General features: G+C 39.5%; 1 protein-coding gene across 2 annotated transcripts in view; it reads left to right on the top strand.

Annotated features, from left to right (window-relative positions):
* Positions 1 to 8,392, top strand: part of PPP2R5E (protein phosphatase 2 regulatory subunit B'epsilon) — a 169,879-nt gene extending 161,487 nt beyond the window's left edge. For both annotated transcript variants that reach the window (XR_014059402.1, XR_014059401.1), the window contains exon 14: positions 8,253 to 8,392. The gene's annotated coding sequence lies outside the window, so the exon portion shown is untranslated. The remainder of the gene's footprint in view (positions 1 to 8,252) is intronic.
* The last annotated feature ends 7,673 nt before the right edge of the window (positions 8,393 to 16,065 follow it).

Raw genomic sequence — 16,065 nt, 5'->3', positions numbered from 1 at the left:
CTTCTTTGGAAGCCCCCTGGGGTCTTGAGTATAGAGATCCGAGCCACTGTGCTCTACATGTAGACTGCTGGAAAGCCCAGGCTAGCTTTCTGAGCTCTGTATTAGTTATTTATTGCTGTGTGACAATTTATCATAAACCTAGAAACTTTAGAGACTTAAATCACATTGATTAGCTCCTAGTTTTTCTGGATTAGAAGTCTGGGCGTGGCTCCGCTGGGTCTTTTGCTTGGGATTTCTCATCAGGCTGCCATCAGGGTGTAGGCTAGGGTGGTGGTCTGTTTGTTCTCAAGGACTGATGGGGGAAGGAACTGCTTCCAAGCTCACGTGGCTATTGGCAGAATCCTGTGCTTTGCAATTTTAAGGCTAAAGGCCTCAGTTTCTGGCCAGCCATTGGCTGGGTGCTGTTCTCAGTTTCTAGTTGATTGTTGACCAGAGACTATCCTCAGCTCCTTCTTAGGAGGCCTCCCCAATCTGGCTGCTCGCTACAGTGAAGACAGCAAGGGAGACAGTCTGCTACAAGACGGATGTTCTGATCTTATGTCATGTGGTCACAGAAGTGACATCTCATTTCTGTTGCCATATTCTAGCCTAAAGCAAGTCACAGGTCCAGGCTGTACTCTAGGGGAGGAGATGATGTGGAACATGAATGCCAGGAAGCAGGGCTCCCCGGAGCATCTTAGAATCTGCTTGTCACTGTCCATAATCTAGCTCCCAATGGTTTACATCCTCTTGCATGTTTCCCTCCCCACCCCAGTACATCCACCTCCTTCCAAGAGGAGCCACCAGTCTCATCCCATTTCTCATTACAGCATCTGTTCAAAGTCCAGCATCTCGTTATCAAAATCAGAAAGTGCACTTTGGGTAAAATTCCTCTACATTGATAGATTTTTAAAACTAGAGAGACAACTTATCCACCCCTTGTCCCTGCAACCTACAACTGTGGAATACAGGCAGAGAATGAAGGCTATAGATAGTTCTGTTCAAAAAGGGGGAAATGGGAGGTACAAAGGGGTATTAGGAATCATTCTCATTGGCCCTGTCCTTTGAGTTCTTGGTTTCATCCCCTGAATGATCCTTTTTTTTTTTTTAAGTGAAAGATGGTACTCTTTGTAGCTTAATAGTCCTATTAGCCTGCTTCTTGTGAGTAGGATTTTGTGAGTTCAAATGCCTCTTTTCACTTAGTGGTGGTGATTTAGTCACTAAGTCATGTCCCACTCTTTGTGACTCCATGGACTGTAGCCTGCCAGGCTTCTCTTTCCATGGGGAGTCTCCAGGCAGGAATACTGGTGTGGGTTGCCATTTCCTCCTCCAGGGGATCTTCCCAATCCAGGGATCAAACCTAGGTCTTCTATGCCGCAGGCGGTCTCCTGCATTGCAGGCAGATTCTTTACTGACTGAGCCACTAGGGATTTATCTCTAGTTCCTTCAGTCCAATCTGGCAGTACTTTTGCTAAAATAACTTTTTTGAAAACGTAATGGGTCTTCCTTGGATTCCACTAGGACTGGGGTTCATTTCATTGAACGAATCCACACTCACAGATCTTTGTGAGGTAGCCCTTCTCTACTTGTGCCCCTGGTGTGATGGCTGAGATAGAAGGCTCCTAAGATCCCCACTGAACTTCCTTGGTGACTCAACTGATAAAGAATCTGCCTGCAATGCAGGAGACCTGGGTTCAATCCCTGGGTTGGATTCTTGGTTTCATTCAATGACTATTTGGTGTGATTAAGAGAATCTGGGAGACACAGCCTTGGTGTCTTGAGAGGACATTTTTTTGTGACTGAATACTATTCTGCAACTCTGATCTGTCTTGAGATTTTAACAAAAGGTGTATAGTCATGTCCTTGGCTTTTTTTTCCATGCCATATTTTCCTGACAGTACAAGGAAGCTATTTCTTAATTTTAGCATCTTTCAACATACAAAAAGTCTAATAATTTTAAAAAGTCATTAAGTCCTGGTTCCCCAGTTCACTGGTCTCCCAGTGCATTTTACTATTGTACAAATGGCAAGAAGAAGCCAGGTGGTACCTTCTTTATTTTGCTTGGAAATCTCTTTGGCTAAATAACCAAGGTCAATCCTTACACTTTTTTTATTTTTCATGTAACTGCAGGAGACAACTTTGCTAAGCTTTCTGCCACTGCACTGCAAGCATCTCTCTTTTTTCCAGTTTCTAGTAACTTGTTCCTCACTTCTTTCAGAGCCTTAACAAACGGTGTCTTCAAGTCTCTTCTACTAACAGTCTATTGGAGTCAATTTAGGTTTTCTCTCTCATGTGCCTCAAAATTCTTCCAGGCTCCAAGACCACGCTCATATTTGTTATGGCAGGATCCCACTTCTACATACCCAGACCCATGTTAATAGATTTTATGTATGCCTTCCACCAAGCTGAATTAAGGGAAATTAACAGTTGACTCACTTTGATTCCCTAAGTGCTGAGTAAAACCTCTCATACTCCGTTAGGTGCACGGAAAACTATTTGGTGACAGTTCCCTTTTAGGACAAGTTTGTTGCTGTTGTTTTGACTCTGTTGTTCCATCATCATGGATAGGTTTCTTTTCTCTTCACGTTTATTTGCCTGTGGGGTTCCGTCCCTCTGCTGAGCAAATAGAGCAAATTGAAGCCAAGCCACTGGGTGAAGATTTGGGCTTGGGATTTCTGGAAAGTATTAGCAGCAAGGAGGACATAGCTCAGTGTGAGTGGCCTAGAGGGGTATTAGGGATGGATCATTTGATGTTGGGTTTGTGCTTGGTGATTGTCAACCCACTTGAAAACATGTTCTCCCCAGCAGGCTGTTGGGCCACTGCCTGTGTGTTCTCTCCAGCAGTCTGACCTTTGAGAGGATGAACAGTTCCTATGATGGTTGTCCCCTAGGGTGGCAGCCAGGCTGTCCAAGCATCCTGACACATGATAAAGATGCTTCAGGCTAGAAGGCCCTCATGGAAACCCTGTTCTGCTGCCAACAAGTCAAGCTGGCCATGGGACTCCATGACTTTGTCCACTTCTGGGGACACAGCCTGAAGGTGAGCCTTGAGGTCCCAGCTTGGGGTCCCCCCAAGGCTCAAGAATGGTGCTTGGCATTCATGTTTGGTCTCTACTAATCTAGAATGTTTCTCTATAGCAAATGCCAGGATGACAAATCTATAGACATTTGAGTGCCCTAAGGATCATGCCTGTCTAACCTGGTATGTATCTCATGAGTTTAATTCAGTATGATCTCCTGAATGCCACGGGCATGTCCTTATGTCTTAGTGTCCTAACATCTCAGTTGACCGAATGACTCATTTTTCTGCTTGGGAAATTGCTACTGCATCTGAAGCATCCAACCTTACACATGTTTCCATTTCATCTAGGTCAATATACTCCTCAGTTTCAGCCAGGCTCCTATTCTCCACTGTCATGTAAATATATTCTTTGTCTTTTGAAAGGTTCACTTTTTACCTTTTTATTAGGAAAGTGCCCTCAATCGTGAGTGGCCTTGCCTTCTAGTTATTCCTAAGAGCCTTTGTCCAACTTTCTGATCAACTTTAGCTAAAACTGTGTTTTAATTTTTTGGGTGGATAGAAGGCAGGGCTTCCAGGGACAGGATTGTATGGTTAACAGTAATTTCAGCTGATGTGGGAAAGAGGCAGTCTTATAGTCTCTTGCTGAGTAGAAACTGCCAATTCTTAAAAAAAAAAAAGACAAAGATAATTTTTATTTTATTAGCTCCATTGGAGTAGGTTCCTATTCAGATCAATTTATATCACATTATTTTTGATCATCAAGCCTTCAGTGTCACTTGTCCAGAGGCAAAGGATATATCCAGCCAGAACTTGTGAATGTGACCCTACATGGCATGGATCTTTGCAGAGGAATTAAATTAAGGATTTTGAGTGAGATCACCCTGGATTTAGGTTGGATCCTAAAACCATTGTCAGGTGCCCTTAGAAGAGAAAGACAAAGGGAGATAGAGACGCAAATTAGTCTCCTTAGAGTTCTAGGATGAAACATTGGAAGCTAAAGGGATCAAGTTGTTGGCTGTGGGATCAGAATACAAGTATGCTTATACTTTCCTCCTGATCAGGAGGTGAAAGTCTAGGTTTAAGAAGCAGCCACTATGAAGAACAGTATTAAAGTTCCTTAAAAAAGTAAAAATAGAGCTTTCATATATCCCACTCCTAGGCATATATCTGGAGAAAACCATAATTTTAAAGGATGCACAGGGAACTCTACTCAATGATCTGTGGTGACCTAATTGGAAAGGAAATCTAAAAAAGAGACGATATATGTATATATATAACTGATTCATCTTGCTCTACAGCAGAAACTAACACAACATTGTAAAGCAACTATACTCAAATAAAAATTGGTAAGAAAAATCACACACACAAAAGATGCTATTTTTAGACTCTGTGCACATGAATTTAAATAAGTACTAAAAGCAAAACTTAAATGCTAATTACACAGTTGAAATACAAGTGAAATAAACCACACGTGAAAACCTTAAAAAAAGAAACATTCATGTATGTGTTCAGTTATTCATGAAAGTGTAGTTTGTGGTGGCAGAAGGTTGGAGACATTGAAGCAACAGGGGAATAGAGGATGATACTATGGCATGACATGCAGCTGGTAATAAAGGATGAGGGGGATCTCTATGAAGTGATAAGGTGAGATCTCTAGGACATATTATTGGGTGGAAAAAGCAATACTGGAAAGAGTTTATACAGTAGGCTTACTTTTAAAGAAGAAAAAACACAGGAGAAAATAAGATTTTGGGGGGGTATTTCTCTGTATTTGCCTAATGAAATACTGGAAGGATAAGTAAGACATTAATATAAATGGTTCCCTGTAGGGGGTGAGGGCAGAACGGCGTGGATGGGGGACAGGGTGGGAGTAAGACTTCTAATGTTGATTTGCTTTTAAAATAATGTAAATATGTTATTTTTTCAAGAAAAGGAAAAAAATTAATAAGTCTGAGCCTGCCAGGCTTCTCTGTCCATGGAATTCTCCAAGCAAAAATGCTGGAGTGAATAGCCAGTCCCTTCTCCAGGGGAGCTTCCTGATCCAGTGATCAAACACTGCATTACAGACAAATTCATTACCATCTGAGCCACCAGGGAAGTCCAATAAGATTTAGGTTCTCTTTTTTTCAAATATAACATATAAAATCTATGATATATAATAATATAGTGCTGTTGTTGTTCAGTTGCTCAGTCATGTTCAACTCTTTGCGACCCCATGGACTGCAGCATGCCAGGTTTCCCTGTCCTTCACCATCTCTCAGAGCTTGCTCAAACTCATGTCCACTGAGTCAGTGATGCCATCCAACCATCTCATCCTCTGTCATCCCCTTCTCTTCCTGCCTTCAATCTTTCCCAGCATCAGGGTCTTTTCTAATGAACTGGCTCTTCACATTAGGTGGCCAAAGTATTGGAGTTTCAGCTTCAGCATTAGTCCTTCCAATCAACATTCAAGGTTGATTTCCTTTAGTATTGACTGGTTTGATCTCCTTGCAGTTCAAGGGACTCTCAAGAGTCTTCTCCAACACCACAGTTCAAAAGCATCAATCCTTTGGCGCTCAGCCTTCTTTTATGGTCCAACTCTCATGTCCATACATGACTACTGGAAAAACCATAGCTTTTACTATATGGATCTTTGTTGGCAAAGTAACGTCTCTGCTTTTTAATATGCTGTCTAGGTGGGTCATACCTTTTCTTCCTAGGAGCAAGCAAATTTCATGGCTGCAGTCACCATCTGCAGTGATTTTGGAGCCCAAGAAAATAAAGTCTGTCACTGTTTCCATTGTTTCCCCATCTATTTGCCATGAAGTGATTGGATTGGATGCCATGATCTTAGTCTTTTGAATGTTGAGTTTTAATAATACATATAAAGCTATATATGTCTACATATGTATATATAGTCTATCATTTATGTATCTAGAATTTTAAAATTCAGCCTGACAATCTAGTTTTTTACTTAGAGAAAAACCCTTGAGAATATGGATGTCCGGAGAGAAGAGAGAGCAGGGAGTGAGGCTGGTGAGGGAGGTGAGGGAGGTGAGGGCTAGATCACACACAGCTTTTCAAGTTGCAATAAAGCATTTGGATTTTATCCCCAAAGCTATCCAAAGTTACTGAATGAATTTAAGAAGAGAAAGGACTGGATATAATTTGTATATACCACTTTGGCTGCTCAATTTTCTGGCCATCTCACTGATAAACAGAAATTCTTTGCAACTTCCAAAACCGTATCACAAATCATTATGAACTGACCATACTGCAGGGCAAAACATTTTTGAAACTTAAATAAAAGCCAACACCATTAAGAGATTAATAATCTAATATATAGACAATTCTTTCAATTTAAACAGCTTTGCCTGAAAGCTTTAAGAATTTGATTTTGAGATTCAGGGAGAAATCTTGGTAATTGGTGACAGTCAATATGTTACTGACTTCGTAAACATGAATGCAAGTTGGTGCTTACCTCATTAAAAAGATATCGAGTTGTGTTTCATTAATAGTTCTACTATTAGCAAGTTTAGGTGAAAAATGATAGTGATTTCTAGTAATTAACCAAAAATCAAATTTCTCTCTTTCTTTCTCCCTCATCCCCATCTTTCTAGTCCGGCTTTAGTCTACTGTTTTTGTAGGGCGGTGCTTCTCAAAGACTGTAGGGCAGTGTCTCTTGGACACTGAGACCCTTTTAGGAATCTGCAAGGTAAAAACTATTTTCAGAATAATATTCAGATGCTATTCACTCTTTTCACTGTGTTGACATTTCCACTGGTAGTGTAAAATCAATGGAAGACAAAAGTGCTGGCAGATAAAAATGCTGAATTAAGGCAGTGTACATCAAATCATAATAGTAGTAATTGAAATTTTCACTCCGTTTAAAAAATAGTGCTAGTTTCAATTAAGAATGTCATTAATACAGCAGTAAAAATGATAAATTTTACTAAAATCCTCGGTAAAATTCTCATTCCTTGAACAATTTTAATATTTGTGTGATGATATGGAAAGTGTATATATAGCACTTCTGTTACATATTGAAATATGGTTATCTTCAGAAGTAGCACTTGTTTGACTGAGTTGGGAGTTGAATTAGCTGATTTTTCATGGGATATCATTTTTACTTGAAAGAGTGAAAGACCAGGGCAAAACATTTTTGAAACTTAAATAAAAGCCAACACAATTAAGAGATTAATTGTGGTTACTTAGCATTGGGTATTTGGCATGTATTTTCTACCAAAAACTTCAGGTGAACCTATCACTTCAAGGACAATAACTGATGGTGTTGGTTGGCAAAATGAAATTTGAGATTTTAAAGGAAAATTAGAATTTTGGAAAACATATCCACTACTGTGAGCTTGTCAGCTTCCAAAAAATTTAAAGACTTTTCTGATCAGAGTGCTGGTGAAATTAATGAATGTGATTTTTTTTTATGTTGTATGTTGAAATTTATGAACATTCAGAACATTTGAACAATTCAGTCAGCTAATGTTTTCTAAATCACCAATGCAGTATGTGATGATATCATGCCTGGGTAAACTATTTAAAGTGCAAGAGAGACAAATGGATTTTAATGTAACTCACTACAAAAAGTTCATTGATGTAGTTTCAGATTCTACCTTGGTTGGCTCCAAACCAACCTTAAAGAAACTACCACTTGTTGAGCTTTGGTTTAGTATCAAAGAATATGCTTTATCATCACAGTAACATTTTCTTTTTTTGGATCTGTCTTCTAGGGTAATGGAAACAAAAACTAAAATCAACAACTGAGACCTGATTAAACTTAAAAGAGAATCATTAGAGAATGCAAATTAAAACTATAGTAATGTATCTCCCCACACCAGTCAGAATGGCATAATTAAAAGGTCTATAAATTATAATTGCTGAGCAGGGTGTGAAGAAAAAGGAACTCTCCTACATTGTTGGTGGGAATGTAAATTTATATGGCCACTATGGAGAAGAATATGGAGGCTGTTTTAAAAAACTAAAGCTAGAGATAACGTATGACCCTGCAATCCCACTCCTAGGCATATATCTGGAGAAAACCCTAATTAGAAAAGGTAAATGCACCCCAGTGTTCATAGCAGCAATATATGTAATAGCCAAGGCATGGAAGCAACCTAAATATCCATCAACGGATGAATGGATTAAAAATGGTGCATATATTATATATGTATAAATATATATATGCACATACATAATGGAATATTATTCAGCCATAAAAAGAATGAAATAATGCCATTTGCAGCAAACTGGATGGTCCTAGAGATTATCATATTAACTGAAGTAAGTCATACAGAGGAAGATAAATATCATGATATCACTTATATGTGGAATCTGAAAAATTAATACAAATTGACTTCTTTACAAAACAGAAATTGACTAACAGACATAGAAAACGAATTTTAGTTACCTAAGGAGGATAGCAAGGAGGGATATGGGGGAGGGGAGGGATAAATGAAGAATTTGGGATTAACATACACACACTACCATATATGGAATCGATAAATGATCAAAGACCTACTGTATAGCACAGGGAATTATATTCGATATCTTATAATAATATATAATGGAAAAGAATTTGAAAGAGAGTAGCTGTATACACACATGTATAACTGAATCACTTGGGTGTACACCTGAAACTAACAAAGCATTATAAATTAACTATACTTTAATTAAAAAAATGTTAAAAATAAACATCTGAAGAGTATTAAAATATTTCTCTCATTCCCAACCATGTATCATTATGAGACTAGTTTGTCTTCATATACGTCAACATAAACAATGTGTTACAACAGATTGAATATAAAAATACCTTTAAGAATCCAGATGTTTTTATATGCCAGCTTTTATAGCAACTTGTAAATGAGTGAAACAGAGCAGTTTTTCTTACTACTTTTTTTTGGAAAATTTATTTTTTCTACAAAATGTGTTATTTATGTTAACATGTAATGAGCTTTTTATTGTTATTTTAGAACTAATTAGTAGTTGAACATTAAAGTATATCTATGGATATGTGCCATGAATGAGAATGAAAGGATGAAATGAGGATGAAAGGTAGAAATGAAAGGATTTAATAGTTAGAACTTACATAAACAAAAGCTCTTCGGAGTCTTCAATAATTTTTAGAGAAAAAAGGGATCCTTAGATCAGAGTTTGAGAATCTGTGGTCTAGAAAAAAGTGTGTGTTCCTCATGTGCATTCCAGTATTACTCTTGTTCTCAATGATTTCATGTGAGAAAGTCTATAATTTCAAAATTCTCATCTGAAGCAAAGTACAAACTAATGTGTACATAGGATAGACAATGATTGAGATATTTAAAATTTTAAATGTTACTCTTGGTAGTTTATTATTCTCTCTTTCTGTAAAAAGGGGTTAACATCACCAATTTTATGGGGCTGTTGTTGGGACAGATGATGTATGTAAAATGCATGGTATGATTCCACTTGTCTCTCAGTGTTCTTGATTATCATTTTTCAAGTAGATGCATGGGGGTGTGTGTGTGTATGTATTAGTTGCTCAGTCGTGTCCGACTCTTTGTGACCTCATAGGCTGTAGCTGCCAGGCTCCTCTGTCCATGAAATTCTCCAAGCAAGAATGCTCGAGTGGGTTGCCGTTCCCTTCTCCAAGGGATCTTCCCAACCTGGGGATCAAACCCCGGTCTCCCCCATTGCTGGCAGATTCTTTACCATCTAGATGCATAAATATGCTTGAATGAGTTTATCTGGGACTTAAATTCCTCTCTGACATCTTTGTTGACACGTTCCTGTGTGGCATCTGTAGTCCTGCAGCTCTTCCTCTCATCATCAAATGAAACTTCCATATAAGGAGTTTTTTGTGTATATTTCTTCATGTCCCATAAGGAGAATGAGTCCAAGAGGCAAACTCTAAGCAACAATCATTGCTTTTCTAAACAGACTAAGTGATGAAGACTTCTATAGAATATTCCTTACAGGGAACTGGAAAACTTACTAGGATACCACATTATTCTAAAGCCATCTTGGAACCTTAGTGAACTTGAGTGACGAGTTCCTAAGAGGAGAGATTATGCATTTCTATTACTGGACTGAAAAATCCCTACTTACAACCTTTTCTTTTCCCCTCCACTTGACAAATTATTCCTAAAAACCATTGCCCATTACTATTATTTTCTGATTTTCCTGACTCACCTACAACCCCTCTCAAAAATCCTTGGCTGTGATGTCTGAGATCTCAGAACAGTCTGGCTCATTATTGTGTAACTAGAAACCGGGTAATGAAATTTCTGTTTGGCTTAACTACCAGGGAAAAGATTGTGGGGAAATAAGCCACATGTAGTCCTAGTATTTTCCTTTGATCAAATGTCATATCATGAATAATAGGAATTCTGATTTAGTTGGGAAGTTGACTAATTAGCACAGAGTTACTATGTTTTTCTAAAGTAAACAAACATGTCTTTTGTTGTCTTTTTACAGATGGGCTTTTTAAAGTTTTACATTTTAATGATATGGATTTCATTACTATTGATGACATCTGATTGGCAGCTTATGAACATGAATTAGAAGAAGCTTAATTCTCTAGGGGAAACTTTGGAAATGACTGGAAAATTGTTAATAGGTAGGTATCCTTTCTAAGGAAACCTTCCCAGTATCTAGTCATGGAAGACGTGAGATAGAAACCCACTCAGAGCCTGCTGGAGAGAAATTGAATAATGGAGTTGGAAGAAACTTATGTAAAGTGGATTTTTCCATATTAGCTTATTCTAAGTTCTGAACATGTTGGCTTTTGCCAAAGCACTGACTAACTTATTCTAAGATTGGGTTATTGAAATCTCGTGCTTTTCTGTCTTCTTTTTCTTGCATTCTGATATTTGTGTATTTCATTACTCATTAGCATTTATATCAAAGGATGAGATTATAACAGAGAAGAAATTTATGGCAAGATGGAAGTCTGATGGTTCCTTTCAGCTTGCCTTTCCTCATTTATAAAATGAAAATGATAATATTCCCTACTTCATAGGATTGTTCTGAGGCCCAAAGAGATAATATATGTAGAGTGCTTAACATAGTGGCTGGTACAAGGTAAGATCAACAAATACAAATTTCAAACCATTTTATGTGGGCTTCCCTGGTGGCTCAGACAGTAAAGAGTTTGCCTGCAATTCAGGAGACCCAGGCTCGTTCTGTGGGTCGGGAAGACCCCCTGGAGAAGGAAATGGCAACCCACTTCAGTATTCTTGCCTAGAGAGTTCCATGGATAAAGGAGCCTGGTGGGCTACAGTCCATGGGGTCCCAAAGAGTCAGATATGACTGAGTGACTAACACTTTCCCTTTTCACTTTACGTGAATTAGTTTTATTGATTCCTCAATAAACAAGAAGAGGGGGTCAGATTATTGGCTGAAATGAGGCTTAGACTTTATCTCTGTTTACATCAGGTTCTCCTAAATTATCTGGTCAGAAATATTGTCAACAATATACTTATGAACCCACCTAAGTTATTGTGCTTCTGAACTTCCTGACCTAAATACATGACTATTTCAATTTAAGTGAATTCAGTGTTACCTCCTTGTTGCAACAGCATCATGTGAGTTACAGCTGGCAGGTGAGGGATCCCACTCTGTTGGTCTCACTGTAACAGGTGGAATAGGGCAGCAACTAACAGAAAATTGGACTAACAATGGCTTAAATACTGAAAATGTTTATAAATTCACATAAGAAAAAGTCTGAAGGTTGGATGCAATGACTTTGATCTTATCACACCACTATCCTTAACACGCTGGTTTTCCTTCACAAACTTTTTTCTTGCTTACTAGATGGCCACCTCAGTTCCAGGAGTCATGTCCTCATGTTACTGCATCCAGAAGAAAGAACAATTTCTCTTTATAGGTCTCTTTCCACTAGAGGGGAAATTCTTCTCTAGAAGCCTCCCAGGAGACTTACCTGCCCTTACTTGGGTTCCCCAGAAAGCAGAGTTTGAGCATCAAAGTCTTAGATTTTAAAGGGTCAGAGCAAAGGAAGCAAAGAAGTACCCATCTGAGACAAGAATTAACAAGGATGAATAATAATCCTGAATTTTGTCTAACGATGATCCTAGTGTTCTAGTGTATAAGGGACACCCCCCCATTCTCTGTGTGTGTGTGCATATGTGTGTGTGTACACTCGTGGGTGTATACGAATTCATTCATCCATTTCTTCCATACATCATAAATTCAGTATGTACTGACGAGCATTGACTGCCAGAAGCTGGGATTCAGAGACAAATGTGACCTGGCCCTTGCTGCAAGGACTCCATGGCCTGTTAGATCTCCCTTGTCCGCATTCCCTCATCCAGTTCAGACTCCTGCTTCATTTCCCAACTTACTTTGTCTACAACCTCTCAAGCCCCTTGCCTTAGAGCAGTCCTGAAAGTGAAAAGTGAAAGTGAAAGTGAAAGTTGCTCAGTCGTCTCTGAGTCTTTGCGACCCCATGGACTGGAATTCCATGGAAGTACCTGGAATTCTCCAGGCCAGAATACTGGAGTGGGTAGTCTTTCCTTCTGCAGAGGATCTTCCCAACCCAGGATCAAACCTAGGTCTCCTGCATTGCAGGTGGATTCTTTACCAACTGAGCCACAAGGGAAGCCCAGAGCCGTCTTGGAAACCTCCTAATCTTGCCTCAATCTGACTCGCTGCTTTCTGCAGTTTGGCTGAACTTTGTCCCTGATTTCTGCCAAATAAAATCAAGTAGACCTAGGGATTAGTTTCTCTACTAATGTGTAGTTTCAGTCCTACCTGAACTAGGAAAAGCTGTGATTCTTTGAACAACTTTAGGTTGGATATATCTATATATATTCTCATGGATATATACGTATATCTCCTTATGGATGTTTAAATCTTCACTAGGACTTTGCTTTGGGTGAAAGAAAACTTAGAGCTGAATTTGTGCCTTGCTGTAGCACATGAGCAGAAGCCCACTATGTGTACAGAAGGGTACAGCAGAAAGGGACGAGGTTGCCTGGCTGAGGGGTGAGCCTTCCCGTGGTGGGAGCCCTGTTACAGCGGATGAAGCCCTGGGCTGCATTCTCCAGTTCTGTCCCTTGCTGGCTGTGTTCTGGGGCAACTTGTATCAAATTTTCTGGCTAGTAAATTTTCTGGCAATGTTGGGCATCTTCAAATCTTCTCCAATTCCCTCTCATTTATTACAAAATTAGTGAATGTTTTTCATGAAATAGCTTATAAATGTTGGATAATATTTTAGGCCCATGTCATGTGAGTAAACAGTAGCCCTTTTGAAGAAGATACCCTTGCTAGATAATTAGAAAGAAGCAAGAAAGTTTTACTCAGAGTCTTACTCTTTCTGTGTTAGAAACAAAATATGTATGTGCCTTTGCTATGGTTGTTTGCAGCCTCCAGTGCCAAGGGTTGAGAAGGAGGCCAACTTACAATAGTTTGGATGTATCGGATGTTGAGAAAATAGCATTTTCAAGGCATGTGAAATATTCACCCCCAAATGGCTTAATATAGTTAGTGACAACTCAACAGCTAATCAAAAAGAAAATAATTATATGAGATTTAAAGCATCTCACTGTAAAAAAAGTCACCGTAAAAATGATCAAGTATTTTTTAGGGAGGCTACATTAGAAGTTGACTTGTGCTTTTGCAGCAGGTTACATTGGATATTGTAACATTGTTCAAATGATAGACAATACTTCAGATGGTTTTCAATGTCTCTTTGGGGCTCTCTTTGTTAGGAAATCACCCTAATGTCAGAGTTGTGACCAAAGCAACTTTTAGTGGAATTATTGGTTTACCAGTGTAGGTATCTGCCTGGTGATATAGTCTCAGTAACTTACAGCCTGGCTGATTTTACTGACAAAATATTTTCTCCTGTGTTGAAACGCTGCCTTTCTTCATACTGCCTGAATGCGAATTAAATGACCTTTAATTACTGTGGAGGAATATGGTATCTTCCATCTCCGTCTCCCTTGAGAAAGGGTTATATTTGACTCTCTTTCCCCCAGGAGGGGGAAAGTTTCTCAGTTTCTCCCAGGAGGAAAAGTTTTGAGACAGCTCTCCTGTCTAAGAGTGGTACTTTGCTCAAGACCTCAGTTCAGTTCAGTTGCTCAGATGTGTCCGACTCTTTGCAACCCCATGGACTGCAGCACACCAGGCTTGCCTGTCCATCACCCACTCCTGGAGCTTACTCAAACTCATGTCCATCGAGTCAGTGATGCCATCCAACTAGCTTATCCTCTGTTGTCCCCTTGTCCTCCCGCCTTCAATCTTTCCCAGTATCAGAGTCTTTTCCAATGAGTCAGTTCTTCACATCAGGTGGCCAAGTATTGGAATTTCAGCTTCAGCATCAGTCCTTCCAATGAATATTCAGGACGGATTTCCTTTAGGATGGACTGGTTGGATCTCCTTGCAGTCCAAGGGACTCTCAAGAGTCTTCTCCACCACCACAGTTCAAAAGCATCAATTCTTTGGCACTCAGCTTTCTTTATGGTCCAACTCTCATATCCATACCTGGCTACTGGAAAAACCATAACTTTGACTAGATGGACCTTTGTTGGCAAAGTAATGTCTCTGCATTTTAATCTGCTGTCTAGGTTGGTCATAGCTTTACTTCCAAGGAGCAAGCATCTTTTAATTTCATGGCTGCAGTCACCATCTGCAGTGATTTTGGAACCCAAGAAAATAAAGTCTGTCACGGTTTCTATTGTTTCCCCATCTATTTGCCATGAAGTGATGGGACTGGATGCCATGATTTTCATTTTCTGAATGTTCAGTTTTAGGCCAACTTTTTCACTCTCTTCTTTCACTTTCATCAAGGAACTTTTTAGTTCTTCTTCACTTTCTGCCATAAGGGTGGTGTCATCTGCACATCTGAGGTTATTGATATTTCTCCCAGCAATCTTGATTCCAGCTTGTGCTTCCTCCAGCCCAGCGTTTTGCATGATGTACTCTGCATATAAGTTAAATAAGCAGAGTGACAATATACAGCCTTGATGTACTCCTTTCCCCATTTGGAACCATTCTGTTGTTCCATGTGTGGTTCTAACTGTGTTTCAAGATCCCAAGAGGCTAGTTACTCTGTCAGAAAGGGTTCCCTGGGCTTGAGAGTTCTCTGAAGTCAGAGATTATAGTTCATGGTTGGTTGTCTGTTCAGGACAAGGATTCACCTACTTCTTCCTCCTGAAACTCCTCCATTGTGGGACAGTAGAGGCTGACTCTGGCCCTTCTTCAGGGATGGGTCCTCATTCATGTGAGCCAAAATTGGAATTCAATCCTATTTTTCAGTGGTTGGTCGGGGTAAGCATGTGAACGAAGGGAGCCCAATCAGATGGAAGGGAAGGACTTTTATTTCACAATGGGTGAGGAATGATGGTTAATTTTATGTGTCAACATGAGAGAACTCTGACTGGTATAGAGGGAGAGTCTTGCTCTCTCTCAAATGGACATGAAAGAGAAAGCATGTTGCTCCAGGTGCTGCTGCAGCCATCTTGTGACCATGAGGGCAGCCTCTTTCTAAGGGTAAAGCAGGCATGCTAAAGAGGGAAGACCATAGAGACTTTCAGAGAAAGAGGAAAAAAGGTTTACTATTTCCTGGAGCTAGTCCTACCTTGGGGATTTAGCTTTGTGAGATAATAAGTTCCTTAATTGTTTAAATATGTGTGAGTCATATTTTCCTCTTTATTTCAACAATTCGCTTAACCTGTTGCCTACTTAGCAGCTGCTATGTGCCAGGCGCTGTCCCAAACAATATGGTCAAAGTGCCTATCCTCATGAAACATAATTTCAGTTAACAGAAAAAACAGTACACACATGAATACATAGAATGATATCAGGTAATCCAGCAGGGTAAGAAGACAGGAAGTGTTGATTGGGGGTCATATATCTGAGAGGCTTGCTGTTTGGTCAGGCAAGTGAGTAAAGTGAGGGAGTGGGCCATTAAAACGTTTGAGGAAAGAACTTTCTAGACAAGGGAAACAGCAAGTTCAAAGGTCCCAAGGCAGGAATGTGCTTGGTATGTCTTTAGGAGAAACCCAAATTACTGGTACAGGTGAATGAGATGGAGATTGGTGGTAAGAAGGAGGCAATGGTGAGAACATGTGGGTTGG

This window comes from Giraffa tippelskirchi, chromosome 7 (genome assembly GCF_054371585.1).
Source record: "Giraffa tippelskirchi isolate mGirTip1 chromosome 7, T2T-mGirTip1v1.2.pri, whole genome shotgun sequence".
NCBI classification, from domain to species: Eukaryota; Metazoa; Chordata; class Mammalia; order Artiodactyla; family Giraffidae; genus Giraffa; species Giraffa tippelskirchi.
The sequence above is the reverse complement of the archived record's forward strand: the minus strand, read 5'-3'. Positions and strand labels throughout refer to the sequence as shown.